Below are 13,120 nucleotides of genomic sequence, written 5' to 3'. Positions count from 1 at the left end.
AGTTTGTCCATCTGAGAGTTTATGTCCCACTCAGTGCATCCATTGAAATGAGATGAAACACTGACATTTTTTACTGCAATGTGAAGTCCTGCACCTTCACAGAAACAACACAAGCATCTCTAGAAGTAGTAAGAGCACAGGAATGTCTTTGGGGCAGTGCATAATCATAAAAATGAAAGTTGAATTTCTTTGATTGATTGAAAAAATGGCTGTAAATAAATGTAAATGTAACAAATGTAAGTTAGTAACTACAAACTAGTTATTTTTTACACTATGGCACAAACCTGCTGACATCTTCTTCTGCTTTGTATAGTATACGTCAGGGGTGTCAAACATATGGACCGCGGGCCAAAAGCAGTCCTCCAGAAGGTCCAATCTGGCCCACGGGATGACTTTGTAAAGTGTACAAATTCCAGAGAAGATATTAACTGCAGATTGTAAATTTGTAAAATGATAAATTTAAAATAATGTCTAGACCATGCCAAGTTGTTTTGATCATAAAGTAAAATACGATATGGCTCATTGTTATTTTATCGTTTTGTGTATCCTTTTTGTAATATTTTGTCTTTTTTTGTTTGATTTTTGTCATTTGTCTCATGTTTTTGTCATTTTGTGTTTCCTTTTTGTCCCGCTTGTGGTTTTTGTCTTATTTTTGCCATTTTGTGTTTCGCTGTATTCGTTGTTTTGAGCATCGTTTGTGTCATCTTGTGTTTTTTTGTCTCATTTTTTTTTGTCCATTTTTTTGTCGCTTTGTAACTTTTTTGTCTAATTTTTTGTCTCTTTGTTGTTTTGTTTCATGTTGTTTGCCTCATTTTTGTCATTTTGTGTCTCATTTTTTGTAATGTATTTTATGTGAGTGATAAACTGAGGCATAATATTGTTGAAATTTAATTTATTTTTCTTTAAAAAAATTCTGGTTGTTCATAATATTTTGTAAAAAGATAATTCCTTATTTGTAAACATTTTCAGAATGTACTTTTTTGCTCTAAAACAAAGGAATTATTTGGAGTAGTGGTTATTTTTAGGTTATTATGTTATGATTTCACTGATCCAGTCCACTGGAGATCAAATTGGGCTGAATGTGGAACCTGAACTAAAATGAGTTTGACTCCCCTGGTCTACGTGAATCATGCTGCCTTTATTTTATTGAGTATGTTTTATTCTGCTCTCAGTCTTGTCTCTGCTCCAGTTAAGCACAGCCAGCATTTCAGCCAAAATCAGTGAATTTTTGTCACTTGACTGTTTGCAGCTCAGGCACAAATGGCTTTATGTGTGTGCTAAGAAACACAGATTTTTTTTCATACTTTTTGCAGAATCTGGTACCAGTGGCTTATTTTTAGTAAATGTTTAAAAGAGACATAGACTTGTGGTTTCAAGAATTAGCAGCACCAGTAGAAAATAATTATTTCAATTGACTGTCATGACTTTAAAATTAGATTTGGTCAATTTTCCTGACAGATTTTAAGATTATTTACAGGTTTGGCAAATGGTGTAGTTTTTGCTATTTTATTTAAAGATTTAATGTCTTTCAAACCTGCTGGCAGGTTTTGGTTTTCAGAGGGTTGAAAATGATAAGATAACGACTAAGTTTCAATTTGGGGTTTGTTACTCACCAAAAAAGGAGCTCAATCTGCTGATGAGACATTTTGCTATTCTAACCAGTGCAGTGACATTTAGTGCAGGCAAAAAAGGTAACCTTACCACACGGATGATTTGTATCTAAATGGAAAGTAACCCCTGCTAAAGACAGACAGCTAGACAGACAGACAGACAGACGGACAGATAAAGTCAAGCCTGAAATTATTCCTATCCCTAGCCAATTTTGACTTAAAGTTACTTTTATTTAACCAGCGAGTTTTGTTTTTTTTGATTGGAAATGACACAGGTGTTTACAGAAGTATAATAAGGTGATGTACCGAATGTGCAGAATTCCACCATAGAGCCCTGAACATCTTGCAGGTCCTGACACAGTTCAGTTAGAATCTTGAACGCTCCTTCGTGCCATCGTGCACGGCAGCGAGCATGAAGAGTGGTTTTCTATAGGCAGAGGTGCTGCACAGCCCTGTGTTTTCCTGTGGCTATTTCAAGTCTTGGCTGTCTCACTCCTCGACCTTGGTGTTCTATAGCTGCTGGGGATGAGAGATGGTGTTAACACTTCTAAAGGCGTAAATCACCTCTCCCTCTCTCTCTGTCTCCCCACCACTCTCCCTCTCCCTCACTGAAATGTTGTTCTCTTCACTTGCTATCCGTGCTGAGAGGTGATTGGAGTCTTCCCAGTCTGATAATGGGCCGCATATACACACTCAGTCTCTCCCTGTCTCTACACAGACACACACACACACACGCACACACACACACACACACACACACACACACACACACACACACACACACACCTTTTTACAGCCACAGAACAGAGAGAGAGAGAGAGAGAGAGTGGAGACTCATCAAGTAATTAAGGCCCTGGCTCTCCCTTGGAAATTAAAGGAATGGTCCTTTGCTCTCCTCTCTCTTTCCCTGCATCTCTTTCTCTTTCTCTCTGTCTGTCTCGCTCTCTTCCTCTTCCTGCTGGGCTGATTGCTGTCTGGCTTCTTTCCTCACCTGAGTATTTCACTCTCTCTCCCAGGCAGCCAACCCGTAGTGCATTGTGCTAGTGATTACCCCACTGTGGGTAATTGCGGCGCCTGTTCGCCTGATGTTATTTCCCCTACTCTCTGCCCTTACAGCGGAGGCACCTCCCCCGAGGAAGAGGATGAGGGAGTGCACTTTTAGCTGTGCATGTGCATGTTTGTCTTACTGGGAGGGGCGAGCTAATAATGAACACACTGCGTTTGTTCCTGTGTGAATTTTGGATATTTCTTTCTTTATTTTTACCTTCTGCTTGCGTGGACGCTGTGGATCTCAGTGTGTGGGTTTGTGTTTGTGAGCACAGTGAAGCCCAGCAGGTCATGCACGCGGTCAGTTCCATCTCTCATGTCCTTGAAGAGAAAAGTGGGTCAGAAAACTGCTTTTACCTCGGCTCACTCTTCCTCTTTGATAGGAGCAGGAAAGTCATAAAGAGCCAGACCACTTCACTACCTGACAGCTTCTTTCACCCTTGAACCTCAGTGTCTCAGGCAACACTGCTGTGTCCAAAGATATTTTCTGGGAGAGATTCAGACCGACAGCAGATTTTTTTTTTTTCTTCTTTCGCTGTTGTAACAGGAGACCAGCCAGCGCAGTTAAAACATGATATGTGTTGATTTAATACAGGTGACTGTGGTTAGCCCTGTGTTTGTCTGACTCCAGCTCCACAGCCCTCAATAAGATTAGTGGCTATAGAACAGAGGAGGATGAATGGATGACAGCACACAGTGTGACAAAAGGGAATGAGTCCAGTTCATTGGCTGCATTTTCACCATTTTTTCTCTCTCTGCTCTGTAGTTCAATGACTGAATTTCTTGCTTATCTGTAAAAAGTAATATTTGCCACAATACACTATTTTAATTCATTTTGAAACAACAAAAAATAATCATTGCCTTAAGTTTGTCATTTACACAGCTGTATGTTGTGTATTTGATCAACACATGCATGTGCTTATCGTCTCAGTTCATTTATCGTCTGATATTATTTACTTACTCCTTTTAGACAGTAATGTCACTATAGGTTACTCTAAAAAAAATCTAACTATGGAGCCAACAAAGTGTGACTAATAAATAAACAAACAAGTTATAATGAAACTAAGAATCAGACTAATGCATCAAATGAAAACTACAGACAGTAATATACCAAATAAATTATTTAGTGTTCTTATCTCCATTCATTTCTTAATTTTATTTTGAAACGTCCTCTATAATTTGGTCATGCTGCTTTTTGTGCCATGCAGTGATTCCCAGAATTTTCACCCCTTGACCCCCAAATATACTCAAATACCCCCTGCTAGGGTCCTGAGTATATTTTGTTATATTTGTCAAGGTTGAAGTATACTAACACTGCATGCATCTGTGAGCTAGTAACCCTGTCCTAACACAGACAAAATGACAAGACAAAAGAACACTACAGCTGAACAACCCTAATGTCTTTATATATTAATTGAATATATTCTAGTAGCAGAATACATCAGTCAGAGTAATCTCCGTGTGTTAACGTTTTACTGAGATAACATGCAGTATGTAGGAGTAGCAGGGACATTGGTGATGTCTGTGCAGACTCGTACAATCTACAAATTTTGACTCATTACTTTGTTTTTAATTTTAAACATACCAAATGGGCACTATGTTTCGAGCAAGTCCATTCTCAAGAACATCCTGAGTTATGTGACAATCGGCGTATGTTTGTCCTTTTGTGAATCTGTCAATCTGTCTGTCAGCAACATTACTCAAAAACGGACTAATGGATTTAAATGAAATTTTCAGGGAAAGTCAGAAATGACTCAAGGACCAAGTGATTAGATTTTGGCAGTGATGCAGCTTATAGTCTGGATCCACGGATCTGTTAAAGATTTCTGTATCATTGCCAGATAGCGGCACGGTGTCACTGTAACCATGACAACAAGTGAACACTACATCAGCTGCCTGCTGATGATCACATGATTGCGATCCTACTACAAATCCACCACTGAGGACTTATCAGGACTTATCCATCAGAAATGATCCAAGGAACAAGTGATTAAATTGTGGGGGTGTTTCTGAGTCCCATCAATTCCCGCCGCTCGCTACATATTTAGGTCATGTGATTCCTTATCCGTACGTAACGTACACATGCATAACACACGCCTGTGCTCAGTGCAAGGTCACTTTGTTTGTGTGTACATCTATAGTAAATGTTGCCGTGATTTGTGATCATCAATAACTAATAAACAAATGCTGCATTTCTGACAATGCCATATGGAGGAATGAGCAGCCTTGGATGAGGACTGCACTCTCTGAGTGCTTTTCTAGTTGTTTGATGTAGTGATTTCTTGAAATCATCGCTGGACCCTCCGTCAGTGTTTCATGACCCCCTGGAAGGTCCTGATCCCTACTTTGAGAACCAAAATCAGAATACCAAATGAAGCTGACTGAGCGAGACTACCAGCTGACATTCTGTCTCCCTGAATACAAGTGGGATAAAATGAAGTAATCACAGAGCTCTTCTAGACTTTCCAAACATTACTGGACTGGTACAACAGACAAATTTTAAAAATAATAAAAAGTTATTTGCTCCACTTGGAGTTTGTAACGCTCAGAAATAGTCTTCACTGTTTTGCAGTTACTTTTTAAAAAAAAAATATTATGTATTAGAAAAGTGCTTTTTAAGACTGTGTGCAAATGAACACAGAAGTTGTAGTAGGTTTGCTTCAACACTATGCAAGTTAAAGCAACAAAGAAAACACCTCAGTGCTGTTCCTGGGGTCTGGGTTAGTTACTTCTAGCCAAACAAAACAACAGTGGGGACGTAAACTTAATCAGCCAACTATCTGGTGAAACAAACACACTGACTGACTGAGTCGCCTCTTTAAAGCACCTTTTAGAAGCCATGAGAATAAAATGTATTAATCTCTAGTTGTAGCTCAAGAAATTATTCTGCACTGAACAAAGTAAAGGTGGTCGCAGTAGCAGATCAGAGTAGCATCAGACCTAGGATCAATGCATTGACGTAAAAAATACAAGAAGCCTACGCATGCAAACATAACACCAGAAAAATTATGATTCCTCAAAAAACATCGACATGAATATGAATTAAAATTATTCTATGTTAGGTATCAGTAAATGTAGCTGGAGCCCTGCTAAGATAGGCTGGGGGCAGAAATGCTACAAAAACAGACTTTTAAATGAGATATTGGCTTAATTCTATAATGAAACCAACAGTAAAAACTGTTTTACTGTAGGAAAAGCTGTCCACATCCAGTCCTTTGTGCTTTCTCTCCACCTGGAAGAGGATTTGTTGAAAAAAAATCCTGTAATATTAAAGTTGTCTAGATTCAGGGTCATGGGATTTCTGCTGCTGGTTTCTGCTGTATCACTGTTTTGACAGTGTGGTCAGCGTAATGCCACACTGGGATTTAAAGGGTTTTGGTGGTTTAGTTAAGGATGTAGGGGATCAGGTCTTTTTTATACTGAGAACCTTTTGAATTACTAACCTCTGTACTGGCTGGGCACAGAAAGGGCTCCGACATAGATGCTCTGTATGAACTGCCCCAGAAATAACAAAGAAATTAGTCAAACAGTCAATATGAACCACAGCAGTGGCTCTCCCTTTTTGCACAGCTGAACAAATACAATGCTGTCCTACTATATTAACAACAAGTCCATGTCAGTTCAAGTGTTTTGTTGCACTCACCCAACCAGATTTGGTGAAAGATGAATCAATATGCTAAATCCTAAATATTAGCGGTATAGGCAAATTATTTATCAAATTATAGCTACTTTTACATGGTGGTGGTGTGGGGATTCAAATGTATAGTTTTGCCTAAATTATTGGGCAAGTTTATTGGTTTCATAAAGCTACCTGAGTTACAAATACTGTATCTTGGATAGTTATGGGTCAGTATGTAATTGAGGGACTTTTGAATTCCATGGGATATATCTTGCATACATTTTTATTAAAAGTAAAAAAAAAAAAAAAAAAATAGGTTTCTGTTTTCATTATGATCGTGTCTTTACAAATTCTATAATTATTTATTATGGAAACAATCATTTATTAATAAAAATGACTGGATGTCACTAAAATGTCAACTAAAAAAGCATCTGAATTTCATACTAACCACCTTCTAATTAGCTAAACAATAATAAAATGAGCTCATTCAGAAATAGTTTGGATTGTGTTCTTTTTATTCAGTTGAGATAATCATGACAGATATTTCTTTTTTTTTGCAATATATCAAATTTTAAATGGAAAATAACTGTTATATGTTATTATATCTGTGTCCAAGAAATGATTTTCCAAAATCATTTTACAAAAACACCTCTCCAGGAAGTGTGTTAATTCCAGATCACATGACCTGCTCCACATGATGTCATTTCCTCCTGAAGAAAAGACTGGCCAGACTCCAAGGCTTTCTGAGTTATTTAATATAAAGTAGTCAACAGGTTTACTACAATATCTTTATAAATAACTTTCAATTTCAATTTTACTCAATTGTATGTATAATATTTAGAAGAATCTTCCTCTAAAAATGCCATGTGATGTTTGGTTATAGGCAGCCATGTTGATTTTAGGCCTGGAAACAGCAAAAATGTCAACTATGATACCTGTCAACTATGGTACAAAAAGTCCCACAATTACATAGTGACTCTTCTGTGCTTTGTGTATCAGCTTGAAATGAAAAATAAAGTTACATTTTGACTTCCCCCTTCTGTAAAAGTGGCTGTAATTCTAAAAGTAGTATGCAATTGCTCTAACATTTGAGCTTTTCTCCATCACATATAGCCTTTCACAACAATTAGCAATATACTCAGTTGGGAATTTCTAGTTGGCATCAAATGTCCCATAAGTTAGAAAATCATATGTGTGCCTTTTATCAAAGTCTGTGTTTGCAGTCCAGGAGAGGCATTAAATTCAAGAGCAGTGTGAAGGGAGGCCAGCTGGCTTTATTATCAAATCGATCCCATCCCCAATAAACACATATTTGTACACAGCCATACATTAATTTCAGTTCTCATCGCCAAGTTCTCTTGCTCTTTTCTTGCACACAATCACTCCCCTTTGTCACCTTGCCATTTGTGTCTGAGAAGCTGCCGTTTTAATGTATGCTTAACTCACAGTACTTTTGGGGATATAAATATTTTATTTACATACATAAAGAAAGAGTCAATATGTTATTCTGCTGCAGATGTGTGTCAGAATATGCAGCAATCTTTTATTCACCTTCCTCTGGAATCCATCACACACATGTCGCTATACTCTGACAATTCCTGTTTCATTTGCAGCATGAGGACATTCAGGCCAAGAAATCATAGCTGCTTCTTCACCTCCTCTGTGCGTATGTGTGTGTATGTATGAATGTGTGTCTGGGAGGCAATGAACAGGCACTGAAAAGAACACAGGATATGGAACAGAGAGAGGGAGAGCAATAGAGAGCGAGATTTCATCTCCTCTCTGCCTGTATACATATCTGCTAGAATGTAGGTCAGGCAGCCCAGTCACTCTCAGAGCCTGGGAGAAGGAGATTGCTCTGTGTGTGTGTGTGTGTGTGTGTGTGTGTGTGTGTGTGTGTGTGTGTGTGTGTGTGTGTGTGTGTGTGTGTGTGTGTGTGTGTGTGTGTGTGTGTGTGTGTGTGTGTGTGTGTGTGTGCATCACATGAATAAAGCATGTGTCTCTCTTGTAATATGTGCTTATTTGTGTGTGCCCCCTTGTCCTCATCTGCCATATGTGTGTTTCTATATATATGATGTGTGTGTGATTTTTTTCCCTGTGTGTGTGTTTGTATAAAACGCCTGTCATGTGCGGTATGTGTCACAGAAAATGTTGCAGCGGACATCACAGCTCACTTCCATATTGCAGCGTACATAACCATGCAGCAGAGTTTCATTCCAGTATGTGTGTGTGGCAGAGCAGACAGTCTTCCTGGGCTATTTACAGTGTGTACCCCTGGCTTTGATAGATATATGAGCCTGGTAAAGCATGGACATGCTCCCCTCGTCTTCTCCAAGGAATAGACTGTGACAAAACCACACAATCTCACACACACACACACACACACACACACGCTTAGGATTATTTGAGGAGTCTAACAGTCCTTGGTTATACATTCTTCCCTTGTAACAAAGGTGAAGAATGGGAATTGTTTGTGCACATGTGTAATGTGTAAGACATGTGCATGCATTTGTTTGCCTGCCTGTGTTTCCCCTGCAGCTGAAGGCCAGCTCTTCCTTTGTGGGAGTCTGTCACTGTCCTTGGTGCTGAAACTTGCAGCCTAGCGCCTCAACTGCATGACTGGAATAGCTTAAACACCACAAACACACCAGCTACACGGGACACATTGTACTCCATGTGCTGCTGTATCTTATGGTGTTGCTGTAGTTACACTCTTATCATTTGTCCTTTTCCGTTTGTCTTTCTCTCACTCTTTCTTGTTTTTCTCACCTCCCTCTTTCTTTTCTGACACACACACGCACACACACACACACATATACAAGAGGGATGTGGGCTGTGCCTGATGAAGAGTCAGAGAGCTGTGATTTGTCATCAGCCTCCACATGAAGACCTTCATCAGAGGACAGACCCATCACTTACACTGTGATTATAAAGACAGACCAAGGGGCCAGGTGTGTGTGTGTGAGAGAGAGAGTGTGTGTGTGCTTGTGTGTTCAGGGTGCTTGTATTTTATTGTGTTTTATGGGGAAGCAGTGGATGAAATTATGTCACAAAATTTACCTGAGCGTATTCACAAAACCTACATTGGATTTTGTCAAATGCACTTAAGAAACATCTGAGCATTCCTCGTAGCTCGTGAGCAAATGTTTCATCTGAAGTTATGCATTTTTACATAAGAGGTAGCAGCTATCCATGGCTGCGTTCACTTTGACTTTGTTTTATTGCAATTTTTTCTGAATGAAAATGCTTTGGGGGTGCCCCAGTGGCTGTGATCAAATACAAACCAGCCTTTGATGCAGTTTTCATAAAACAAAAGACAGCAGGGCCATAGTCATAAAATAAAAATATAGTTTGAGTGTCCCATTGTTTCACATTAGGGTTTCCCGTTAATAGCCATTTTCAAAGTTGTTTGCGCTGTCCCCTTACAACCCACTCACACTGTTTCCGTGCTTATTATTCACACTACAAAGGAAACATACGAAAAAAATTGAAAGCAAAGGTATGTGTGTGTGTTTGTGTGTGTCTTTGTGTGATATGGAGGGTAAAAAGACCCCCTGCTGGTTCAAAGTAAAGTCCGTTTATGCACGTAAGCACCAGCACTCCTTTTACATAACACACACCAGGCACATCGAGCCTTTGCTGTTCGCCCATGGTTGTGTTTGTCCTGAGGGACGAGCTATTGTTGTGATTTAAGCTGCTTTGAGATAGGTAGGGAATGACTAGAGTGTGTGTGTGTGTGTGTGTGTGTGTGTGTGTGTGTGTGTGTGTGTGTGTGTGTGTGTGTGTGTGTGTGTGTGTGTGTGTGTGTGTGTGTGCGTGTGTGCGTGCGCGTTATGGGCCGTCTGGTGTGCTCCCTATGGGGGCCTTCATTCTTTGTGATGGTCCCTATACACCATCAACACCTCATCTGTTCTCTGCCATACATTTTCTCAATTAGCAGCACCGGATGGAAAGAAATAATAACAGGCAGAGCACACAGGCTGCGTTTCCTCACATCTCCATCTCTTCTGTCTCTCTGTCTTTCTCCATCCCAGGTTGTTTTTTTTTTTTTTGACAAAGTGGGACATCGACCCCTTCACTCACTCCTCTCCCACCTTTCTGCTCTCTCCCTCCTCTTCTCTCTGCTCCTCTAGCTCAGCGAAGGATGGAGAGCTGAGGAGAGAAATCATGGAGGCAGGCACGGATCATTAGCTATATTTGTCCCCACTTCCTGCAGCAGATGATAGATCTAGCTAATTACCCCATGTTGCCAAGCCTATCGCACACGACAAGCGGCCGTCGTTATGGCGGAAATCAGCGTCGGCTTTGGTGTGTGCTGCATAGCTGATGCTATATGACTATTCATGAGCCAGGAGTCAAAGGAGAAGAGGAAATTTCAGATCCTGTCATGGCTGTGTGTGAATGTGATTGTTCTGGAAATGATTTTAATGATGCATGTTCTCTGTCTTCTTCCTCCCTCTGTGTAGAAAATGAGTTTGGAGGAGACTTGGTGAGCCGTTCCTCTCCAGCTGAACGTCAGTAGGTCACGGTGGAAGCAGAGGTCTGGACCAGAGAGCTGCCTCAAGCCCAGAACATTTCAGGTAGAGTTTGGTGCTCTCACTGTGTTTTTTTCAATTATGTTAATATTTGTATTATTCTTATGTTAATGGTGTGATAAGTCTGCAACTTTCTAGTCGGATTTTTTTCCATAAGGATTTACTTATTTTTAAAATGTAAACAAAAACACAGCAAAACCTGACGGCATCAGAATGGAAGTTACACCACCCACTGCTCTAATAACAAAATGAAATGAATTTAACACAAATAGAAGAACTAATCAGTGGCATAATGGAACAACCTGAACCTCAGTTATTAAGGAAAAGAAAATTAGAGATGAAACAAGTAGTCAACCAGTTAACTAAAAAGACAACTGTGAAATAGTCATTCACACAGATTTGTTGGTCCAGAATTTAAAGTTGAAAGAAAATGCAGATTTAATATGTACAAAGTGTTTAATCGTAAATCGTTTAAGTGACAGCAGAAGTCCAACTTCATAAAAGTCTCCAAAGGTTTTACACTTGCTGTATGCCAAATTTCAAATATATGGTAGATTTTCTTTCGTTCTTTTTTATTTAATGTTGGAAGAAGCCATTATGAAGCATTTGTTTAGTAGCAGGAAATTTTAACGTGTTAAATATGACCAGAATTTTTATAGCGGCCTTTTTATGGACAATTTCTGTTTTATAGCACCAAACATGGCCCAATACAAGTCCATTTTAAAGGACCTCTCAATAGAAATTTAATTTACTCTGCTCTTTACTCAACAAAAACTGATTTCAAAGATAAAACATTTTACATACACTACCGTTGAATAAGTTGGGGTCACCCAGACAATTCCATGTTTTCCATGAAAACTCCCACTTTTATCCATGTGCTAACATAACTGCACAAGGGTTTTCTAATCATCAATAGCCTTTCAACACCATTAGCTAACACAATGTAGCATTAGAACACAGGAGTGATGGTTGCTGGAAATGTTCCTCTGTACCTCTATGGAGATATTCCATTAAAAACCTGCTGTTTCCAGCTAGAACAGTCATTTACCACATTAACAATGTCTACACTGGATTTATCATTCATTTTATGTCATCTTCATTGAAAAAAAATGCTTTCAAAATAAGGACATTTGTAAGTGACCCCAAACTTCTGACCTGTAGTGTTTACATCCTGGACAACAATTCTGAATAGAATCAAGATTTCATGGAGGAAAAAGCTTCGGATCCACTTAAGCTATATGTAAATCATTTAAGTTACACATCTCTGCTCAAATCCTTTACAATAACAGCTCTCTGTCATAAGCAGAGCTGCTGATAAATTGTCTTATTGTATTCAGATCACAGCTTTTCTCACTCTAACCGTTTTAGAGCCCTGCACAGCTGCTGTCACCCACAAAAGCCATTTTCCACACTAGTTAGGAATCACTCCCCAGATTTCAGTCTGTCTATCTGTCTGTCTGTCTCTATCACTCTCGCTCTCCTTCTCACTCCGACTGTCTCTCTCTCTCTCGCTCGCTCAGCGCCCACTCAGATGCTATCTCCACAGCCCTTCACACTAATTCAGATGCACTTAGCATCAGTTTGGCACACATGTTCACTGTCACTAGATGATGCATGGCGTAAATACCTATTTGCAGTGAAATTCGATAATGCCAGCGCAGTTTTGGTGGCTCCCTGCTGCTACACTGTACAGAATACCAGTGTGTGTGTGTGTGTGTGTGTGTGTGTGTGTGTGTGTGTGTGTGTGTGTGAGTGTGTAAGAGGGTGGGGTTGGGTGCCATATGCCTGAAACGCATTCTCCCAAAACTTCAAGGTGAAAACAAAGGGAAACTGATAACGATGTGAATTGTTGTGACAGATGTCTGAGCGCCCCCATCCCCCACCACCACCACCACCACCACCACCACAACGATAAACACATACAAAATGCTTGTTCTATGTCTCAGTGCATATTACAATAATCACTGCATTTCTTATCATGTTTTATTCCCACTATTATTCCTATTCTCCTCTATCAAACATCAAGAACTCCTGTTTCTTTATGCAATTTGTCTGCACCTGATGCATTCCTGTGTCCCGTTTAACCATAAAGAAGCAAATAACAGGCAAAGCCCCTTTAATTTCAAAGGAACAGAATTTTACATTTTATTTTTGTATCGATGCAGACTGTGTGATCAATACAAACACAGGTGGCATTTGTGCAGCTGCTGTTCCCCGTGTTTGAGCTGCATTCTGCATTCCATTCATAAAATGCTTGTAGTGTATTCTGTATGAATTTATCTTTAAATTAAAGGTGTTCATTTGGAATA

General features: G+C 39.5%; 1 protein-coding gene across 7 annotated transcripts in view; it reads left to right on the top strand.

Annotated features, from left to right (window-relative positions):
• Positions 1 to 13,120, top strand: part of myt1lb (myelin transcription factor 1-like, b) — a 126,105-nt gene that overhangs the window by 25,929 nt on the left and 87,056 nt on the right. For all 7 annotated transcript variants that reach the window (XM_055005785.1, XM_055005789.1, XM_055005790.1 and 4 more), the window contains exon 2: positions 10,743 to 10,856. The gene's annotated coding sequence lies outside the window, so the exon portion shown is untranslated. The remainder of the gene's footprint in view (positions 1 to 10,742; positions 10,857 to 13,120) is intronic.

Source organism: Amphiprion ocellaris, chromosome 20, assembly GCF_022539595.1.
Source record: "Amphiprion ocellaris isolate individual 3 ecotype Okinawa chromosome 20, ASM2253959v1, whole genome shotgun sequence".
Classification (NCBI taxonomy): Eukaryota; Metazoa; Chordata; class Actinopteri; family Pomacentridae; genus Amphiprion; species Amphiprion ocellaris.
The sequence above is the reverse complement of the archived record's forward strand: the minus strand, read 5'-3'. Positions and strand labels throughout refer to the sequence as shown.